This window comes from Salvelinus fontinalis, chromosome 34 (assembly GCF_029448725.1).
Source record: "Salvelinus fontinalis isolate EN_2023a chromosome 34, ASM2944872v1, whole genome shotgun sequence".
Taxonomy (NCBI): Eukaryota; Metazoa; Chordata; class Actinopteri; order Salmoniformes; family Salmonidae; genus Salvelinus; species Salvelinus fontinalis.
The window spans coordinates 9,363,930-9,383,347 of record NC_074698.1 but is presented as its reverse complement, the minus strand read 5'-3'; the positions used below and the strand labels follow the sequence as shown (position 1 = coordinate 9,383,347).

The window sequence follows — 19,418 nt, the reverse complement described above, 5'->3', positions numbered from 1 at the left end:
GTACCATTAACAACAGCATGGGGAATCTACAGAACAGACCAAGTTTACCGTTAACAACAGCATGGGGAATCTACAGAAATTCCTACTGAATCATTTAAACTAGCAAAGGGAACCTATAGAACATACCTAGTGTACCATTAACAACAGCATGGGGAAACTACAGAACAGACCTACTGTATCATTAACAACAGCATGGGGAATCTACAGAACAGACCTACTGTACCATTAACAACAGCATGGGGAATCTACAGAACATACCTACTGTATCATTAACAACAGCATAGGGAATCTACAGAACAGACCAAGTGTATCATTAACAACAGCATGGGGAATCAACAGAACAGACCAAGTGTACCATTAACAACAGCATAGGGAATCTACAGAACAGAACAAGTGTACCATTAAAAACAGCATGAGGAATCAACAGAACATACCTACTGTATCATTAACAACAGAATGGGGAATCAACAGAACAGACCAACTGTCCCATTATCAACAGCATGGGGAATCTACAGAACAGACCAAGTTTACCGTTAACAACAGCATGGGGAATCTACAGAACAAGTGTACCATTAAAAACAGCATGAGGAATCAACAGAACATACCTACTGTATCATTAACAACAGAATGGGGAATCAACAGAACTGACCTACTGTATCATTAACAACAACATGGGGAATCTACAGAACAGACCTACTGGTTTAATAAAAGCAGCATAGGTAATCTTCAGAACAGACCTACTGTATCATTAACAACAACATGGGGAATCTACAGAACAGACCTACTGGTTTAATAAAAGCAGCATAGGTAATCTTCAGAACAGACCTACTGTACCATTAACAAAGGCATGGGGAATCAACAGAACAGACGTACTGTACCATTAACAACAGCATGGGGAATCTACAGAACAGATCTACTGTATCATTAACAACAGCCTGGGGAATCAACAGAAAATACCTACTGTACCATTAACAACAGCATGGGGAATCAACAGAACAGACCTACTGTACCATTAACAACAGCATGGGGAATCTACAGAACAGACCAAGTGTACCATTAACAACAGCATGGGGAATCAACAGAACAGACCTACTGAACCATTAACAACAGCATGGGGAATCTACAGAACAGACCAAGTGTACCATGAACTACAGCATGGGGAATCTATTGAACAGACCTACCGTACCATTAACAACAGCATGGGGAATCTATTTAACAGAACTACTGTACCATTAACAACAGCATGGGGAATCTACAGAACAGACCAAGTGTACCATTAACAACAGCATGGGGAATCTACAGAACAGACCAAGTGTACCATTAACAACAGAATGGGGAATCTACAGAACAGACCAAGTGTACCATTAACAACAGCATGGGGAATCTACAGAACAGACCTACTGTATCATTAACAACAGCATGGGGAATCGACAGAACAGACCTACTGTACCATTAACAACAGCATGGGGAATCTAGAGAACAAACCTACTGTATCATTGACAAAAGCATGGGGAATCTAATGAACATACCTACTGTATCATTAACAACAGAATGGTGAATCAACAGAACAGACCTACTGTACCATTATCAACAGCATGGGGAATCTACAGAACAGACCAAGTTTACCGTTAACAACAGCATGGGGAATCTACAGAACTGACCTACTGGTTTAATAAAAGCAGCATAGGTAATCTTAAGAACAGACCTACTGTATCATTAACAACAGCATGGGGAATCTACAGACCATACCTACTGTATCAATAAAAACAGCGTGGGGTATCTACAGAACATAGCTACTGTACCATTAACAACAGCATGGGGAATCTACAGAACAGACCAAGTGTACCATTAAAAACAGCATGGGGAATCTACAGAACATACCTACTGGTTTAATAAAAACAGCATAGGGAATCTACAGAACAGACCAACTGTACAATTAACAACAGCATGGGGAATCTACAGAACAGACCTCTGTATCATTAACAACAGCCTGGGGAATCAACAGAAAATACCTACTGTACCATTAACAACAGCATGGGGAATCAACAGAACAGACCTACTGTACCATTAACAACAGCATGGGGAATCTACAGAACAGACCAAGTGTACCATTAACAACAGCATGGGGAATCAACAGAACAGACCTACTGAACCATTAACAACAGCATGGGGAATCTACAGAACAGACCAAGTGTACCATGAACTACAGCATGGGGAATCTATTGAACATACCTACTGTATCATTAACAAAGGCATGGGGAATCTATTGAACAGACCTACTGTACCATTAACAACAGCATGGGGAATCTATTTAACAGACCTACTGTACCATTAACAACAGCATGGGGAATCTACAGAACAGACCAAGTGTACCATTAACAACAGCATGGGGAATCTACAGAACAGACCAAGTGTACCATTAACAACAGAATGGGGAATCTACAGAACAGACCTACTGTATCAATAAAAACAGCATGGGGAATCTACAGAACATACCTACTGTATCATTAACAACAGCATGGGGAATCTACAGAACAGACCTACTGTACCATTAACAACAGCATGGGGAATCTAGAGAACAAACCTACTGTATCATTGACAAAAGCATGGGGAATCTAATGAACAGACCTACTGTATCATTAACAACAGAATGGGGAATCAACAGAACAGACCTACTGTACCATTATCAACAGCATGGGGAATCTACAGAACAGACCAAGTTTACCGTTAACAACAGCATGGAGAATCTACAGAACTGACCTACTGGTTTAATAAAAGCAGCATAGGTAATCTACAGAACAGACCTACTGTACCATTAACAAAGGCATGGGGAATCTACAGAAATTCCTACTGAATCATTTAAACTAGCAAAGGGAACCTATAGAACATACCTAGTGTACCAATAACAACAGCATGGGGAACCTACAGAACATACCTACTGTATCATTAACAACAGCATGGGGAATCTACAGAACAGACCAAGTGTACCATTAACAACAGCATAGGGAATCTACAGAACAGAACAAGTGTACCATTAAAAACAGCATGGGGAATCTACAGAACAGACCTACTGTATCAATAAAAACAGCGTGGGGTATCTACAGAACATACCTACTGTATCATTAACAACAGCATGGTGAATCTACAGAACATACCTACTGGTTTAATAAAAACAGCATAGGGAATCTACAGAACAGACCTACTGTACCATTAACAACAGCATGGGGAATCTACAGAACAGACAAACTGTATCATTAACAACAGCATGGGGAATCTACAGAACAGACCAACTGTATCATTAACAACAGCCTGGGGAATCAACAGAAAATACCTACTGTACCATTAACAACAGCCTGGGGAATCAACAGAACAGACCTACTGTATCATTAACAACAGAATGGGGAATCTACAGAACAGACCTACTGTATCATTAACAACAGCCCGGGGAAACAACAGAACAGACCTACTGTATCATTAACAACAGCCTGGGGAATCAACAGAACAGACCTACTGTATCATGAACAACAGCATGGGGAATCTACAGAACAGACCAAGTGTACCATTAACAACAGCATAGGGAATCTACAGTACATACCTACTGTATCATTCACAAAAGCATGGGGAATCTACAGAACAGACCAACTGTACTATTAACAACAGCATGGGGAATCTACAGAACAGACCTACTGTATCATGAACAACAGCATGGGGAATCTACAGAACAGACCTACTGTATCATTAACAACAGCATGGGGAATCAACAGAACAGACCTACTGTATCATTCACAACAGCATTGGGAATCTACAGAACAGCCCTACTGTATCAATAAAAACAGCATGGGGAATCTACAGAACAGACCTACTGTATCAATAAAAACAGCATGGGGAATCTACAGAACAGACCTACTGTACCATTAACAACAGCATGGGGAATCTACAGAACAGACCTACTGTACCATTAACAACAGCATGGGGAATCTACAGAACAGACCTACTGTACCATTAACAACAGCATGGGGAATCTACAGAACAAACCTACTGTATCAATAAAAACAGCATGGGGAATCTACAGAACAGACCTACTGTATCATTAACAACAGCATGGGGAATCTACAGAACAGACCTACTGTACCTTTAACAACAGCATGGGGAATCTACAGAACAGACCTACTGTATCATTGACAACAGCATGGGGAATCTACAGAACAGACCTACTGTACCATTAACAACAGCATGGGGAATCTACAGAACAGAACAAGTGTACCATTAAAAACAGCATGGGGAATCTACAGAACAGACCTACTGTATCAATAAAAACAGCGTGGGGTATCTACAGAACATACCTACTGTATCATTAACAACAGCATGGGGAATCTACAGAACATACCTACTGTATCATTAACAACAGCATGGGGAATCTACAGAACAGACCTACTGTATCAATAAAAACAGCGTGGGGAATCAACAGAACATACCTACTGTATCATTAACAACAGCATGGGGAATCTACAGAACAGACCAAGTGTACCATTAACAACAGCATGGGGAATCTACAGAACATACCTACTGGTTTAATAAAAACAGCATAGGGAATCTACAGAACAGACCAACTGTACAATTAACAACAGCATGGGGAATCTACAGAACAGACCAAGTGTACCATTAACAACAGCATAGGGAATCTACAGAACAGAACAAGTGTACCATTAAAAACAGCATGGGGAATCTACAGAAAAGACCTACTGTATCAATAAAAACAGCGTGGGGTATCTACAGAACATACCTACTGTACCATTAACAACAGCCTGGGGAATCAACAGAACAGACCTACTGTACCATGAACTACAACATGGGGAATCTATTGAACATACCTACTGTATCATTAACAAAGGCATGGGGAATCTATTGAACAGACCTACTGTACCATTAACAACAGCATGGGAAATCTACAGAACATACCTACTGTACCATTAACAACAGCATGGGGAATCTACAGAACAGACCAAGTGTACCATTAACAACAGCATAGGGAATCTATAGAACAGACCAAGTGTACCATTAACAACAGCATGGGGAATCTAGAGAACAAACCTACTGTATCATTGACAAAAGCATGGGGAATCTAATGAACAAACCTACTGTATCAATAAAAACAGCATGGGGAATCTACAGAACAGACCTACTGTACCATGAACAACAGCATGGGGAATCTACAGAACAGACCTACTGTATCATTAACAACAGCATGGGGAACCTACAGAACATACCTAATGTATCAATAAAAACAGCATGGGGAATCTACAGAACAGACCTACTGTATCAATAAAAACAGCATGGGGAATCTACAGAACAGACCAACTGTATCAATAAAAACAGCATGGGGAATCTAGAGAACAGACCTACTGTATCATTAAAAACAGCATGGGGAATCTACATAACAGACCTACTGTATCAATAAAATCAGCATGGGGAATCTACAGAACAAATCTACTGTACCATTAACAACAGCATGGGGAATCTACAGAACAGACCTACTGTACCATTAACAAAAGCATGGGGAATCAACAGAACAGACCTACTGTACCATTAACAACAGCATGGGGAATCTACAGAACATTCCTACTGTATCATTTAAACTAGCAAAGGGAACCTATAGAACATACCTAGTGTACCAATAACAACAGCATGGGGAATCTACAGAACATACCTAGTGTACCAATAACAACAGCATGGGGAATCAACAGAATAGACCTACTGTACCATTAACATCAGCATGGGGAATCTACAGAACAGACCTTCTGTATCATTAACAAAAGCATGGGGAATCTAGAGAACAGACCTACTGTATCATTAACAACAGCATGGGGAATCTACAGAACAGATCTACTGTATCATTAACAACAGCATGGGGAATCTAGAGAAGAGACCTACTGTATCATTAACAACAGCATGGGGAATCTACAGAACAGACCAACTGTATCAATAAAAACAGCATGGGGAATCTACAGAACAGACCTAGTGTACCAATAACAACAGCATGGGGAATCAACGGAAAAGACCTACTGTACCATTAACAACAGCATGGGGAATCAACAGAACAGACCTACTGTTCCATTAACAACAGCATGGGGAATCAACAGAACAGACCTACTGTACCATTAACAACAGCATGGGGAATCTACAGAACATACCTACTGTTCCATTAACAACAGCATGGGGAATCTACAGAACAGACCTACTGTATCATTTAAACTAGCAAAGGGAACCTATAGAACATACCTAGTGTACAAATAACAACAGCATGGGAAATCAACAGAAAAGACCTACTGTACCATTAACATCAGCATTGGGAATCTACAGAACAGACCTACTGTATCATTGACAAAAGCATGGGGAATCTAGAGAACAGACCTACTGTATCAATAAAAACAGCATGGGGAATCTACAGAACATACCTACTGTATCAATAAAAACAGCATGGGGAATCTACAGAACATACCAACTGTATCAATAAAAACAGCATGGGGAATCTATTGAACAGACCTACTGTACCATGAACAACAGCATGGGGAATCTACAGAACTGATCTACTGTACCATGAACAACAGCATGGGGAATCTACAGAACAGACCTACTGTATCATTAAAAACATCATTGGGAATCTACAGAACAGACCAACTGTACGGTTAACAACAGCATGGGGAATCTACAGAACATACCAACTGTATCATTGACAAAAGCATGGGGAATCTACAGGACAGACCTACTGAATCAATAAAAACAGCATGGGGAATCTACAGAACAGACCTACTGTACCATGAACAACAGCATGGGGAATCTACAGAACAGACCAACTGTATCAATAAAAACAGCATGGGGAATCTACAGAACAGACCTACTGTACCATTAACAACAGCATGGGGAATCTACAGAACATACCTACTGTACCATTAACAACAGCATGGGGAATCAACAGAACAGACCTACTGTTCCATTAACAACAGCATGGGGAATCTACAGAACAGACCTACTGTATCAATAAAAACAGCATGGGGAATCTACAGAACATACCTACTGTATCATTAACAACAGTATGGGGAATCTACAGACCATACCTACTGTACCATTAACAACAGCATGGGGAATCTACAGAACATACCTACTGGTCCATTAACAACAGCATGGGGAATCTACAGAACATACCTACTGTACCATTAACAACAGCATGGGGAATACAGAACAGACCTACTGTTCCATTAACAACAGCATGGGTAATCTACAGAACATACCTACTGTTCCATTAACAACAGCATGGGGAATCTACAGAACATACCTACTGTACCATTAACAACAGCATGGGGATACAACAGAACAGACCTACTGTTCCATTAACAACAGCATGGGGAATCAACAGAACAGACCTACTGTACCATTAACAACAGCATGGGGAATCTACAGAACAGACCTACTGTTCCATTAACAACAGCATGGGGAATCTACAGAACAGACCTACTGTACCATTATCAACAGCATGGGGAATCTACAGAACAGACCAAGTGTATCATTAACAACAGCATGGGGAATCTACAGAACAGACCAACTGTTCCATTAACAACAGCATGGGGAATCTACAGAACAGACCAAGTGTATCATTAACAACAGCATGGGGAATCTACAGAACAGACCTACTGTATCATTCACAAAAGCATGGGGAATCTAGAGAACAAACCTACTGTATCAATAAAAACAGCATGGGGAATCTACAGAACAGACCTACTGAACCATTAACAACAGCATGGGTAATCTACAGAACATACCAAGTGTACCATTAACAACAGCATGGGGAATCTACAGAACATACCAAGTGTACCATTACCAACAGCATGGGGAAACTACAGAACATACCACGTGTACCATTAACAACAGCATGGGTAATCTACAGAGCAGACCAAGTGTACCATTAACAACAACATGGGGAATCTACAGAACATACCTAATGGTTTAATAAAAACAGCATAGGGAATCTACAGAACAGACCTACTGTATCATTAACAACAGCATGGGGAATCAACAGAACAGACCTACTGTACCATGAACATCAGCATGGGCAATCTACAGAACATACCTACTGTTCCATTAACAACAGCATGGGGAATCAACAGAACAGACCTACTGTTCCATTAACAACAGCATGGGGAATCTACAGAACATTCCTACTGTATCATTTAAACTAGCAAAGGGAACCTATAGAACATACCTAGTGTACCAATAACAACAGCATGGGGAATCAACAGAAAAGACCTACTGTACCATTAACAACAGCATGGGGAATCAACAGAACAGACCTACTGTTCCATTAACAACAGCATGGGGAATCAACAGAACAGACCTACTGTACCATGAACAACAGCATGGGGAATCTACAGAACTGATCTACTGTACCATGAACAACAGCATGGGGAATCTACAGAACAGACCTACTGTATCATTAAAAACATCATTGGGAATCTACAGAACAGACCAACTGTACGGTTAACAACAGCATGGGGAATCTACAGAACATACCAACTGTATCATTGACAAAAGCATGGGGAATCTACAGGACAGACCTACTGTTCCATTAACAACAGCATGGGGAATCTACAGAACAGACCTACTGTACCATGAACAACAGCATGGGGAATCTACAGAACAGACCAACTGTATCAATAAAAACAGCATGGGGAATCTACAGAACAGACCTACTGTACTATTAACAACAGCATGGGGAATCTACAGAACAGACCTACTGTAACCATTAACAACAGCATGGGGAATCTACAGAACATACCTACTGTACCATTAACAACAGCATGGGGAATCAACAGAACAGACCTACTGTTCCATTAACAACAGCATGGGGAATCTACAGAACAGACCTACTGTATCAATAAAAACAGCATGGGGAATCTACAGAACATACCTACTGTATCATTAACAACAGTATGGGGAATCTACAGACCATACCTACTGTACCATTAACAACAGCATGGGGAATCTACAGAACATACCTACTGTTCCATTAACAACAGCATGGGGAATCTACAGAACATACCTACTGTACCATTAACAACAGCATGGGGAATACAGAACAGACCTACTGTTCCATTAACAACAGCATGGGTAATCTACAGAACATACCTACTGTTCCATTAACAACAGCATGGGGAATCTACAGAACATACCTACTGTACCATTAACAACAGCATGGGGATACAACAGAACAGACCTACTGTTCCATTAACAACAGCATGGGGAATCTACAGAACAGACCTAATGTACCATTAACACCAGCATGGGGAATCTACAGAATAGACCAAGTGTACCATTAACAACAGCATAGGGAATCTACAGAACAGACCAACTGTACCATTAACAACAGCATGGGGAATCTACAGAACATACCTACTGTTCCATTAACAACAGCATGGGGAATCAACAGAACAGACCTACTGTACCATTAACAACAGCATGGGGAATCTACAGAACAGACCAAGTGTATCATTAACAACAGCATGGGGAATCTACAGAACAGACCTAGTGTACCATTAACAACAGCATGGGGAATCTACAGAACATACCTACTGTTCCATTAACAACAGCATGGGGAATCAACAGAACAGACCTACTGTACCATTAACAACAGCATGGGTAATCTACAGAACAGACCAAGTGTACCGTTAACAACAACATGGGGAATCTACAGAACATACCTAATGGTTTAATAAAAACAGCATAGGGAATCTACAGAACAGACCTACTGTATCATTAACAACAGCATGGGGAATCAACAGAACAGACCTACTGTACCATGAACATCAGCATGGGCAATCTACAGAACATACCTACTGTTCCATTAACAACAGCATGGGGAATCAACAGAACAGACCTACTGTTCCATTAACAACAGCATGGGGAATCTACAGAACATTCCTACTGTATCATTTAAACTAGCAAAGGGAACCTATAGAACATACCTAGTGTACCAATAACAACAGCATGGGGAATCAACAGAAAAGACCTACTGTACCATTAACAACAGCATGGGGAATCAACAGAACAGACCTACTGTTCCATTAACAACAGCATGGGGAATCAACAGAACAGACCTACTGTACCATGAACAACAGCATGGGGAATCTACAGAACTGATCTACTGTACCATGAACAACAGCATGGGGAATCTACAGAACAGACCTACTGTATCATTAAAAACATCATTGGGAATCTACAGAACAGACCAACTGTACGGTTAACAACAGCATGGGGAATCTACAGAACATACCAACTGTATCATTGACAAAAGCATGGGGAATCTACAGGACAGACCTACTGTTCCATTAACAACAGCATGGGGAATCTACAGAACAGACCTACTGTACCATGAACAACAGCATGGGGAATCTACAGAACAGACCAACTGTATCAATAAAAACAGCATGGGGAATCTACAGAACAGACCTACTGTACCATTAACAACAGCATGGGGAATCTACAGAACAGACCTACTGTACCATTAACAACAGCATGGGGAATCTACAGAACATACCTACTGTACCATTAACAACAGCATGGGGAATCAACAGAACAGACCTACTGTTCCATTAACAACAGCATGGGGAATCTACAGAACAGACCTACTGTATCAATAAAAACAGCATGGGGAATCTACAGAACATACCTACTGTATCATTAACAACAGTATGGGGAATCTACAGACCATACCTACTGTACCATTAACAACAGCATGGGGAATCTACAGAACATACCTACTGTTCCATTAACAACAGCATGGGGAATCTACAGAACATACCTACTGTACCATTAACAACAGCATGGGGAATACAGAACAGACCTACTGTTCCATTAACAACAGCATGGGTAATCTACAGAACATACCTACTGTTCCATTAACAACAGCATGGGGAATCTACAGAACATACCTACTGTACCATTAACAACAGCATGGGGATACAACAGAACAGACCTACTGTTCCATTAACAACAGCATGGGGAATCTACAGAACAGACCTAATGTACCATTAACACCAGCATGGGGAATCTACAGAATAGACCAAGTGTACCATTAACAACAGCATAGGGAATCTACAGAACAGACCAACTGTACCATTAACAACAGCATGGGGAATCTACAGAACATACCTACTGTTCCATTAACAACAGCATGGGGAATCAACAGAACAGACCTACTGTACCATTAACAACAGCATGGGGAATCTACAGAACAGACCAAGTGTATCATTAACAACAGCATGGGGAATCTACAGAACAGACCTAGTGTACCATTAACAACAGCATGGGGAATCTACAGAACAGACCTACTGTATCATTCACAAAAGCATGGGGAATCTACAGAACAGACCTAGTGTACCATTAACAACAGCATGGGGAATCTACAGAACATACCTACTGTTCCATTAACAACAGCATGGGGAATCAACAGAACAGACCTACTGTACCATTAACAACAGCATGGGTAATCTACAGAACAGACCAAGTGTACCATTAACAACAACATGGGGAATCTACAGAACATACCTAATGGTTTAATAAAAACAGCATAGGGAATCTACAGAACAGACCTACTGTATCATTAACAACAGCATGGGGAATCAACAGAACAGACCTACTGTACCATGAACATCAGCATGGGCAATCTACAGAACATACCTACTGTTCCATTAACAACAGCATGGGGAATCAACAGAACAGACCTACTGTTCCATTAACAACAGCATGGGGAATCTACAGAACATTCCTACTGTATCATTTAAACTAGCAAAGGGAACCTATAGAACATACCTAGTGTACCAATAACAACAGCATGGGGAATCAACAGAAAAGACCTACTGTACCATTAACAACAGCATGGGGAATCAACAGAACAGACCTACTGTTCCATTAACAACAGCATGGGGAATCAACAGAACAGACCTACTGTACCATGAACAACAGCATGGGGAATCTACAGAACTGATCTACTGTACCATGAACAACAGCATGGGGAATCTACAGAACAGACCTACTGTATCATTAAAAACATCATTGGGAATCTACAGAACAGACCAACTGTACGGTTAACAACAGCATGGGGAATCTACAGAACATACCAACTGTATCATTGACAAAAGCATGGGGAATCTACAGGACAGACCTACTGTTCCATTAACAACAGCATGGGGAATCTACAGAACAGACCTACTGTACCATTAACAACAGCATGGGGAATCTACAGAACAGACCTACTGTACCATTAACAACAGCATGGGGAATCTACAGAACATACCTACTGTACCATTAACAACAGCATGGGGAATCAACAGAACAGACCTACTGTTCCATTAACAACAGCATGGGGAATCTACAGAACAGACCTACTGTATCAATAAAAACAGCATGGGGAATCTACAGAACATACCTACTGTATCATTAACAACAGTATGGGGAATCTACAGACCATACCTACTGTACCATTAACAACAGCATGGGGAATCTACAGAACATACCTACTGTTCCATTAACAACAGCATGGGGAATCTACAGAACATACCTACTGTACCATTAACAACAGCATGGGGAATACAGAACAGACCTACTGTTCCATTAACAACAGCATGGGTAATCTACAGAACATACCTACTGTTCCATTAACAACAGCATGGGGAATCTACAGAACATACCTACTGTACCATTAACAACAGCATGGGGATACAACAGAACAGACCTACTGTTCCATTAACAACAGCATGGGGAATCTACAGAACAGACCTAATGTACCATTAACACCAGCATGGGGAATCTACAGAATAGACCAAGTGTACCATTAACAACAGCATAGGGAATCTACAGAACAGACCAACTGTACCATTAACAACAGCATGGGGAATCTACAGAACATACCTACTGTATCAATAAAAACAGCATGGGGAATCTACAGAACATACCTACTGTTCCATTAACAACAGCATGGGGAATCAACAGAACAGACCTACTGTACCATTAACAACAGCATGGGGAATCTACAGAACAGACCAAGTGTATCATTAACAACAGCATGGGGAATCTACAGAACAGACCTAGTGTACCATTAACAACAGCATGGGGAATCTACAGAACAGACCTACTGTATCATTCACAAAAGCATGGGGAATCTAGAGAACAAACCTACTGTATCAATAAAAACAGCATGGGGAATCTACAGAACAGACCTACTGAACCATTAACAACAGCATGGGTAATCTACAGAACATACCAAGTGTACCATTAACAACAGCATGGGGAATCTACAGAACATACCAAGTGTACCATTACCAACAGCATGGGGAAACTACAGAACATACCACGTGTACCATTAACAACAGCATGGGTAATCTACAGAACAGACCAAGTGTACCATTAACAACAACATGGGGAATCTACAGAACATACCTAATGGTTTAATAAAAACAGCATAGGGAATCTACAGAACAGACCTACTGTATCATTAACAACAGCATGGGGAATCAACAGAACAGACCTACTGTACCATGAACATCAGCATGGGCAATCTACAGAACATACCTACTGTTCCATTAACAACAGCATGGGGAATCTACAGAACATTCCTACTGTATCATTTAAACTAGCAAAGGGAACCTATAGAACATACCTAGTGTACCAATAACAACAGCATGGGGAATCAACAGAAAAGACCTACTGTACCATTAACAACAGCATGGGGAATCAACAGAACAGACCTACTGTTCCATTAACAACAGCATGGGGAATCAACAGAACAGACCTACTGTACCATTAACAACAGCATGGGGAATCTACAGAACATACCTACTGTTCCATTAAAAACAGCATGGGGAATCTACAGAACAGACCTACTGTATCATTTAAACTAGCAAAGGGAACCTATAGAACATACCTAGTGTACCAATAACAACAGCATGGGGAATCTACAGAACATACCTACTGTATCATTGACAAAAGCATGGGGAATCTAGAGAACAGACCTACTGTATCAATAAAAACAGCATGGGGAATCTACAGAACATACCTACTGTATCAATAAAAACAGCATGGGGAATCTACAGAACATACCAACTGTATCAATAAAAACAGCATGGGGAATCTATTGAACAGACCTACTGTACGGTTAACAACAGCATGGGGAATCTACAGGACAGACCTACTGAATCAATAAAATCAGCATGGGGAATCTACAGAACAAACTTACTGTATCATTAACAACAGCATGGGCAATCTACAGACCATACCTACTGTTCCATTAACAACAGCATGGGGAATCAACAGAACAGACCTACTGTACCATGAACAACAGCATGGGGAATCTACAGAACAGACCAACTGTATCATGAACAACAGCATGGGGAATCTACAGAACAGACCAACTGTACCATTAACAACAGCATGGGAAATCTACAGACCAGACCTACTGTACCATTAACAACAGCATGGGGAATCTACAGAACAGACCTACTGTATCAATAAAAACAGCATGGGGAATCTACAGAACAGACCTACTGTACCAATAACAACAGCATGGGGAATCTACAGAACAGACCTACTGTACCATTAACAACAGCATGGGGAATCAACAGAACAGACCTACTGTTCCATTAACAACAGCATGGGGAATCTACAGAACAGACCAACTGTATCAATAAAAACAGCATGGGGAATCTACAGAACATACCTACTGTATCATTAACAACAGTATGGGGAATCTACAGACCATACCTACTGTACCATTAACAACAGCATGGGGAATCTACAGAACATACCTACTGTTCCATTAACAACAGCATGGGGAATCTACAGAACATACCTACTGTACCATTAACAAAAGCATGGGGAATACAGAACAGACCTACTGTTCCATTAACAACAGCATGGGTAATCTACAGAACATACCTACTGTTCCATTAACAACAGCATGGGGAATCTACAGAACATACCTACTGTACAATTAACAACAGCATGGGGAATCAACAGAACAGACCTACTGTTCCATTAACAACAGCATGGGGAATCAACAGAACAGACCTACTGTACCATTAACAACAGCATGGGGAATCTACAGAACAGACCTACTGTACCATTAACACCAGCATGGGGAATCTACAGAATAGACCAAGTGTACCATTAACAACAGCATGGGGAATCTACAGAACAGACCAACTGTACCATTAACAACAGCATGGGGAATCTACAGAACAGAAATACTGTATCATTAACAACAGCATGGGGAATCAACAGAACAGACCAAGTGTATCATTAACAACAGCCTGGGGAATCTACAGAACATACCTACTGTATCATTCACAAAAGCATGGGGAATCTAGAGAACAAACCTACTGTATCAATAAAAACAGCATGGGGAATCTACAGAACAGACCTACTGAACCATTAACAACAGCATTGTGAAACTACAGAACATACCACGTGTACCATTAACAACAGCATGGGTAATCTACAGAACATACCACGTGTACCATTACCAACAGCATGGAGAAACTACAGAAAATACCACGTGTACCATTAACAACAGCATGGGTAATCTACAGAACAGACCAAGTGTACCATTAACAACAACATGGGGAATCTACAGAACATACCTAATGGTTTAATAAAAACAGCATAGGGAATCTACAGAACAGACCTACTGTATCATTAACAACAGCATGGGGAATCTACAGAACAGACCTACTGTATCAATAAAAACAGCATGGGGAATCTACAGAACAGACCTACTGTACCATTAACAACAGCATGGGGAATCTACAGAACAGACCTACTGTATCAATAAAAACAGCATGGGGAATCTACAGAACAGACCTCTGTATCATTAACAACAGTATGGGGAATCTACAGACCATACCTACTGTACCATTAACAACAGCATGGGGAATCTACAGAACAGACCTACTGTATCAAAAAAAACAGCATGGGGAATCTACAGAACAGACCTACTGTACCATTAACAACAGCATGGGGAATCTACAGAACAGACCTACTGTATCATTAACAACAGTATGGGGAATCTACAGAACATACCTACTGTATCATTAACAACAGCATGGGGAATCTACAGAACAGACCTACTGTATCAATAAAAACAGCATGGGGAATCTACAGAACAGACCTACTGTACCATTAACAACAGCATGGGGAATCTACAGAACATACCTACTGTATCATTAACAACAGCATGGGGAATCTACAGAACAGACCAAGTGTACCATTAACAACAACATGGGGAATCTACAGAACATACCTAATGGTTTAATAAAAACAGCATAGGGAATCTACAGAACAGACCTACTGTATCATTAAGAACAGCATGGGGAATCTACAGAACAGACCAAGTGTACCATTAACAACAACATGGGGAATCTACAAAACATACCTAATGGTTTAATAAAAACAGCATAGGGAATCTACAGAACAGACCTACTGTATCATTAACAACAGCATGGGGAATCAACAGAACAGACCTACTGTATCATGAACAAAAGCATGGGGAATCTACAGAACAGACCTACTGTATCAATAAAAACAGCATGGGGAATCAACAGAATAGACCTACTGAACCATTAACATCAGCATTGGGAACCTACAGAAAATACCTACTGTACCATTAACAACAGCATGGGGAATCTACAGAACAGACCAACTGTATCATTAACAACAGCATGGGGAATCTACAGTACAGACCAACTGTATCATTAACAACAGCCTGGGGAATCTACAGAACAGACCAACTGTATCAATAAAAACAGCATGGGGAATCTACAGAACATACCTACTGAACCATTAACAACAACATGGGTAATCTACAGAACAGACCTACTGTACCATTAACAAAAGCATGGGGAATCAACAGAACAGACCTACTGTACCATTAACAACAGCATGGGGAATCTACAGAACAGACCTACTGTATCAATAAAAACAGCATGGGGAATCTACAGAACAGACCTACTGTATCATTAACAACAGCATGGGGAATCTACAGACCATACCTACTGTTCCATTAACAACAGCATGGGGAATCTACAGAACAGACCAAGTGTACCATGAACAACAGCATAGGGAATCTACAGAACAGACCTACTGTATTAATAAAAACAGCATGGGGAATCTACAGAACATACCTACTGTACCATTAACAACAGCATGGGGAATCTACAGAACATACCTACTGTACCATTAACAACAGCATAGGGAATCTACAGAACAGACCTACTGTATTAATAAAAACATTATGGGGAATCTACAGAACAGACCTACTGTTCCATTAACAACAGCATGGGGAATCTACAGAACATTCCTACTGTATCATTTAAACTAGCAAAGGGAACCTATAGAACATACCTAGTGTACCAATAACAACAGCATGGGGAATCAACAGAAAAGACCTACTGTACCATTAACAACAGCATGGGGAATCAACAGAACAGACCTACTGTTCCATTAACAACAGCATGGGGAATCAACAGAACAGACCTACTGTACCATGAACAACAGCATGGGGAATCTACAGAACTGATCTACTGTACCATGAACAACAGCATGGGGAATCTACAGAACAGACCAACTGTACGGTTAACAACAGCATGGGGAATCTACAGAACATACCAACTGTATCATTGACAAAAGCATGGGGAATCTACAGGACAGACCTACTGTTCCATTAACAACAGCATGGGGAATCTACAGAACAGACCTACTGTACCATGAACAACAGCATGGGGAATCTACAGAACAGACCAACTGTATCAATAAAAACAGCATGGGGAATCTACAGAACAGACCTACTGTACCATTAACAACAGCATGGGGAATCTACAGAACAGACCTACTGTACCATTAACAACAGCATGGGGAATCTACAGAACATACCTACTGTACCATTAACAACAGCATGGGGAATCAACAGAACAGACCTACTGTTCCATTAACAACAGCATGGGGAATCTACAGAACAGACCTACTGTATCAATAAAAACAGCATGGGGAATCTACAGAACATACCTACTGTATCATTAACAACAGTATGGGGAATCTACAGACCATACCTACTGTACCATTAACAACAGCATGGGGAATCTACAGAACATACCTACTGTTCCATTAACAACAGCATGGGGAATCTACAGAACATACCTACTGTACCATTAACAACAGCATGGGGAATACAGAACAGACCTACTGTTCCATTAACAACAGCATGGGTAATCTACAGAACATACCTACTGTTCCATTAACAACAGCATGGGGAATCTACAGAACATACCTACTGTACCATTAACAACAGCATGGGGATACAACAGAACAGACCTACTGTTCCATTAACAACAGCATGGGGAATCTACAGAACAGACCTAATGTACCATTAACACCAGCATGGGGAATCTACAGAATAGACCAAGTGTACCATTAACAACAGCATAGGGAATCTACAGAACAGACCAACTGTTCCATTAACAACAGCATGGGGAATCAACAGAACAGACCTACTGTACCATTAACAACAGCATGGGGAATCTACAGAACAGACCTACTGTATCATTCACAAAAGCATGGGGAATCTACAGAACAGACCTAGTGTACCATTAACAACAGCATGGGGAATCTACAGAACATACCTACTGTTCCATTAACAACAGCATGGGGAATCAACAGAACAGACCTACTGTACCATTAACAACAGCATGGGTAATCTACAGAACAGACCAAGTGTACCATTAACAACAACATGGGGAATCTACAGAACATACCTAATGGTTTAATAAAAACAGCATAGGGAATCTACAGAACAGACCTACTGTATCATTAACAACAGCATGGGGAATCAACAGAACAGACCTACTGTACCATGAACATCAGCATGGGCAATCTACAGAACATACCTACTGTTCCATTAACAACAGCATGGGGAATCAACAGAACAGACCTACTGTTCCATTAACAACAGCATGGGGAATCTACAGAACATTCCTACTGTATCATTTAAACTAGCAAAGGGAACCTATAGAACATACCTAGTGTACCAATAACAACAGCATGGGGAATCAACAGAAAAGACCTACTGTACCATTAACAACAGCATGGGGAATCAACAGAACAGACCTACTGTTCCATTAACAACAGCATGGGGAATCAACAGAACAGACCTACTGTACCATGAACAACAGCATGGGGAATCTACAGAACTGATCTACTGTACCATGAACAACAGCATGGGGAATCTACAGAACAGACCTACTGTATCATTAAAAACATCATTGGGAATCTACAGAACAGACCAACTGTACGGTTAACAACAGCATGGGGAATCTACAGAA

General features: G+C 40.6%; 1 protein-coding gene across 16 annotated transcripts in view; it reads right to left on the bottom strand.

Annotated features, from left to right (window-relative positions):
- LOC129833028 (nuclear factor 1 X-type-like) overlaps window positions 1-19,418 on the bottom strand; it is a 211,516-nt gene that overhangs the window by 80,672 nt on the left and 111,426 nt on the right. The gene's annotated exons all lie outside the window — the stretch shown is intronic.